The sequence below is a fragment of the Macrotis lagotis genome, chromosome 8, assembly GCF_037893015.1.
Source record: "Macrotis lagotis isolate mMagLag1 chromosome 8, bilby.v1.9.chrom.fasta, whole genome shotgun sequence".
Taxonomy (NCBI): domain Eukaryota; kingdom Metazoa; phylum Chordata; class Mammalia; order Peramelemorphia; family Peramelidae; genus Macrotis; species Macrotis lagotis.
Window position 1 is genome coordinate 81037930 of NC_133665.1, and position 5916 is coordinate 81043845.

The 5916-nt window shown below is 37.3% G+C and overlaps 1 non-coding gene across 1 annotated transcript; it reads right to left on the minus strand.

Moving 5' to 3' along the window:
- Positions 1 to 4263: 4263 nt before the first annotated feature.
- TRNAH-GUG (transfer RNA histidin (anticodon GUG)) lies at positions 4264 to 4335 on the minus strand. The gene has a single exon. It is a non-coding gene; the product is annotated as a tRNA-His (tRNA).
- Positions 4336 to 5916: the final 1581 nt, after the last annotated feature.

The window sequence follows — 5916 nt, forward strand, 5'->3', positions numbered from 1 at the left end:
TGCTAGATTTGGAATCAGAAGACAGGTTGAAATCTTGGCTTGGCTTTATGATTTGCTTGTGTAACCCAGGGCAAGTCATTTAATTTTCTTGGGTTTCATTTTCCTTATCTCTAAAAGGGACTTGGAGTAGATGACCACCAAAGCTCCTTCTTGCTCATGTCCTTTGTTAAGATGAAGAAACACTGGGTCACCATCTGCTCTTCCCTATTTCCTGTGGACCATTATGCCCTCCAAATATCTACGCATTATCCTCTGACCTTCTCAAGGACCACATGGATTCCTGGACTTTTCCATCTATTCTTCAGAAACACCCTTAGAACTGCCATATGCCCTACAACTAAACCCTCCTATATGTTTTCTTCACTGATAAGATCTAGCAAAGTGACTGTCTGTCTTGCAGAAATAGAATGCCCTCCCTTCTCACTTCTGCCTCAAGGAATCTCTCTTCCACATTCTGATCTCTTCAATTAATAGTGCCCTCGCTTGTTTCTAGCTGTTTTAGTTATTCCCTTTATATTTATTTTGTTTATACTTACATATGTCATTACCATCTCCCCAATTGGAATTTAAACTCTTTACATGTAGGATTGTTCATTTCTTATATTTCTATTCTTGTAGCCCAGTACAAAGCAGATCACCTAATAGGTATTTAAATGAGTGTTGATTGAATGGTTGGTAAAGAATAAGTCTTTATTAGGTAGTATAGTGCCAGATCTGGAATCAGGAATCCCATTCATGTTCAAATCTGTAGTCAGACAGTCTTCAGACAAGTTGCTTAGCCCCATTTGCCTCAATTTCATCATCTGTCAAATGAGTTGGAGAAGGAAATGGCAAACCACTTCAAAATTTTTGCAAAAAAAAAAGATAGAAAGAAATGAAGTCAGGTACAACTGAAAAATGAACAAACAACAACAAAAAAAAGTCCTTTTTGTGTTTTTCCTCCTCTAATTCATTCATTTCCTTTAAGAGGTGAATTTGTGACCTTTTTATTTTTGAATTCCGAATTCTTTCCTTCCCTCCACTCCTTCCTCCACTGATTGAGAAGGCAAGTATAATGATACCTATTACAATGGAATACATTCTTCATAGTTTTTGTCAACTATGATAAAGTAAGGGACAGGAAAGGGTTTGAGAGAGCTGGATAGAGAAAAGTTGCTGTCTTACAGTCAAAGAAAGGCACACACCCATGTCTGCAGGAGGCTTGTTTTTAAATTTATATTAGTTCCATCTATGTCTTCAAAATAAGATCCAGGTCACGGAACAGGTTTTGACTTTAAACTTTGGAATGTCTCTCAAAAAGACATCTTTTATACTAAAGAATAAAAAAGGAAGTAAAATTCAGTAAAATCAATCAGCATATCAAAAATGTCTCAGATTTTGTACAATGTTCCATACCCACAAGTCACCTACTTTTTTTTAAGGTTTTTTGCAAGGCAAATGGGGTTAAGTGGCTTGCCCAAGGCCACACCGCTAGGTAATTATTAAGTATCTGAGGCCGGATTTGAACCCAGGTACTCCTGACTCCAAGGCTGGTGCTTTTATCCACTATGCCACCTAACCAAAAATATGTATTCTTTCCAAAGAAAGTAAGGCAAAACCTGTAACAAGTATATATATATATATATATATATATACACATATATGTATGTATGTATGTATGTATGTATGTATGCATGTATAGTCAAACAAAACATTCTGATATCGGCTATGTTAAAAAATTATGTCTCAGTCTGCACCTTGAGTTCATCCACCTTTTTGTCTGGGATAATGAATGGTTGGTTAGACTTCTGACAACTTTCAAAGTTTATCTTTACAATGTTATTGTTCCATCATTTTAGCTTCATCTCTTTAGTCCTTGAAGACTTTTGGCCTTGGAGAACCTCCTATTAAAATCTAAACCACTCTGGAAAGAATCATGCCTTAAGTTGTTATCTGCTACCATCTTGTCTGTAATAATTATAACTCATTACGTTTACAAAGGGTTTTCCTTATTAAAACCCTGTGAAGTAGGAAGTGCAAGTGTTATTAATCCCATTCAACAGATGAACAAAGTAAGGTTTAGAGAAATCACGTGTTAGTATTGGAACTGGGCATGGTGTCAGAGATACTTGGATTATACAGTCATCCTTGCCTCCACTACTTTCTAGGTGTGTGTGTGACTTTATCCAATTAATCTCTAAGTCTCAGTTTGCTCATAAGCAAAATAATAATATTAATACTAATATCCTACCTCATAGGATTGTTATAAAGATTCAACACAGGGTGTTCTAAAAAATCTTAGTGTAGTTTCAAATTTTAGTAATTTTTAAAGTTTCTGCACTAAGACTTTTGGGATAAGCTATATATATATATGTATATATAGTCTTTTTGAGGCACCTTTTATCATCAACTACATCTTATATATGAAAAAGTGCTTTGTAAATGGTAAAGTGTTCATAGTGCACCCCTATGAAGGCTGTAACTTTTTTTGTTTTCTGTTTTTGTTTTTGTTTTAGATCTTATTCACAGATTCACAGAATGTCACTGCTGAAACATACCTTAAAGGATCATCTAGTCCAAACTCCTCATTGGATAAAGTGATCAGAGAGTTAAGGTTTTCAATGCCCTTATCTCATTAGAGCTTCACAACCACCTGGTGAGGTCAGTATTACAGGTATATTATTAAGCTCTTTTCCCAGAGGAGGAAAGAAGGAAAGGGCCTAGGGAAGTCTACGTGAGGCAGATCAGGTCGGTAGAATTATTTTCCCTTTACTACAAAGCTAACTCAGGCCATCTCTAGGCTTGACCAGTTTACCTGATTCACTAGACCCCAAGGACTGATACCCTACTGAGATCAAAAGCAGGACACAGTCTAGGGCCAAGGGTAGGGGTTAGGGAGGATAGAGAGAGATGGTCTAGGGAGGGCAGACGGAGGAGGAAGGAGGGAGCTGGGAGATGGAACTGGACCAGGAAAGGAAAGCTGATAGGAGAGGTGGGAAAGTACCCAAGAAAAACTACCTCCTTCACAATTTTGCCTGGCCCAGCCTGGCTTGTATCAACAATCACAAAATGACTGAAAGAAATGAGGGTAGTGGATAACCACATTTCTTTTTCCAGGGGAGCTGCATTTATGTGCTGCTCTTGTTATTTTAAAACAATACCCCCTTTTTAGATTTTTCTGGCTAAAACCAGAAAACCAGATCAACAAATAATAACAACAACCTGGCAACAACAAAAATCAAACCCACCATTCCCATAATAAATGAGAACTCATGCTACTCTGAATGCCTCTGTTTTTCCACCCTTATATTATTTGCTTTTGTTGTCACAAAAAAGAACAAAAATGGGATTTTGTTAGCCCATTCATGGAGCAGAAGCTAAACATACTCAAAAGCATTTCCTAACGATGCCTTGTTTAATACTGAGAGGGCTCTATTTAAGAGCAGTAAAGCTTATTATAACATACCTACATTTCATATTTTAGGGTTGTAATAATCATTCTTACAAGTCCTGGAGGAAGGCCCGAAACAGTGTTAGTTCATATTAATTTGCTATTTAGCCAGTCATAATGCAAATTTCTGTCTCTTGGAAAACATTATTTTAAAAAAAGTTTCACCATATATGGACATTATTTATTGCTTGATACTCATTGTCTCCTTATAACATGCCCTTGATCAGACCCAAATGCCCATTTTGGAGATTTTTCCGTTTGAGCAACAACTGGCTTCTTATATTATCCACTGATGCAGGAAAGTTAAATTACAGCCAGTTCATATCATAGAAACAAAGTGTTTCCTGCAATTACTGATAAGGGACAGTTCATTTTCTCTCTGTCATCCTGCAAAACCCTCCTAACAATTCATGCCTGGTTAAACAGGATTTCCACATCTACCGCTGACATCTTTCCAAGTAATTCAGGGTTGTTATTACGGTACAGTCCTGGCAAGGCTCAAAAGCAAGCAGACTTGACTAGGCTGCTCAAAGCAGAGCTTAAGTAGTTGTAATTAATAATAATTACATGCCCACTCCACTCCCGTTTTATCACATTATCCATCAATGCAATTAAAAAACATATATATCTATATTACATATATATACATACAGTTGTAGTAGCATTAGTTCAAGAACAACAAAATGTAGTTCTTCCTTGCTATCTCTAGAAATGTCCAAACATTTGCCTCAAGTTGGTGAAATTGTGATCACTTGATGCTTTATAGCCAAATTATGCTTACAGCAACTACCGGCCTGTTCCTTCCTCAGTAAAAAAGATAAGCTTTTCCTCGCTGCCGTGACTCGGATTCGAACCGAGGTTGCTGCGGCCACAACGCAGAGTACTAACCACTATACGATCACGGCAAGCTACAGAGGAGCCGGCGCTTTCCCCTCTTTCAATGCTATTGCAATATCAAAGTCTGTGGAAACAGTGCCATCTGTTGTCTATATATGTATGTTTTCCTAAATCTCATTGTAAGAGCTCCTTTCTTCTCAACACCTAGCTCCCGGAAAAGTCACTTTTCAAGTGGCTAAAATAAATTGATTTTTTAATTAAAAAAAGCCTTGACTTTAAAAAAAAAATCTTAGGGGATTGGGGAAAATGACACAATTGGGCAAATTCAGAATTTCCCAAGAATCTATCTGTGTGCAAGGAGTCTGATACCTGTTTTCCAGAGGTGTGAGAGATTAGCTGAGGCAGCTCTCCTCTGACAGGCTCTTTAGAAAAGGGAGGTATTATTCTAGTTATTCACTGGAGACAATATAGGAGAGCAGAGTGCAAAAGGGAGACTCTGATCTTTTCATAAATATTTTCTGCTTCATTAATTTATTTTCCTGCTTCGTTTTTTGTTGCTTTGTTTTTTGGTCATTTGTCCCCAACATCTAGAACATCCACCTGAAAATATCACCACTCAATCTACCAGCATTTCTTAATTGCCTACTATTTAACAGATTATGTACTAGAGTTTATACTTCACCCTAAAACTTCCAAGACCCATATACAAATTGTCTGCCCTCAATGAATCTATAGTACACATGAAAGTATATGTACACTATAAGGTAATTGGGAGAGTCATATGAATTAATGGATAAATAAATCAGTGACAAATGATTGAAGGAAAAGCATGAAACACATGCCCCCTCTCTTTGGTGTTTTCTTCACTGAACTGACTTCTTCAGAGAATACAATTATAGAATGAATGCAGCAACCACAAAATGGGGAGGAAGATTGGGAGACAGTGGAGGGTAGGTAGATTTATTTCATCTTCTGGAAAATAAATCCACGCTGATTTAAATTCAATTCATTCATTCATCATGTGCAAGGCACTGGAGATGTAAAATGAAAACTAGAGTCCCTGACCTCAGGAAGTTTACATTCTGCATGGTCACTGAACTCAGAAAAATCTTCGGAAATCTTAAGCTGGTCAAGGCCTGCTTTTTGTTTAGATGTTTAAGGATCTCCAGACTATAGAATGGAAAGGGAAGGACTTTCCAAAATCCAGTCTGGGAGCTAAAGTACAGTGTAAAATATTAAGTCCTTGTATCCATTGGGTCAATTAAAGTATTAAAGCAGAATTAAAGGTAGTCTATATAATGTTGCAAGAGTTGAAAGAGAGATACACTAAAACTTGTCCACATACAGAGACAATGTTCCTGATATGCTGAGTCTACTTCAGGTTTAATAAAATCTCCTGGTGTCTCTTTTCGTCTTGTTTGCTATCTACCCTGAGAGGGTCTGGTAAGACATGAGCCTGGGCACAGGGTAACAAGAGTCTGGTCTATTCCATAAGTGGTACCAAGAGCTCCTGAGACTTTGTTGAGATGATCTTTCCAAAAATAAGGGATGTGACAAATAGCATCAGAGGTTATTCCTCTGCTCCCTCTCTTTATCTAACTTGGTCTCTTCCAGTCATACCCGATACATTCAAACCAACATTATATTAA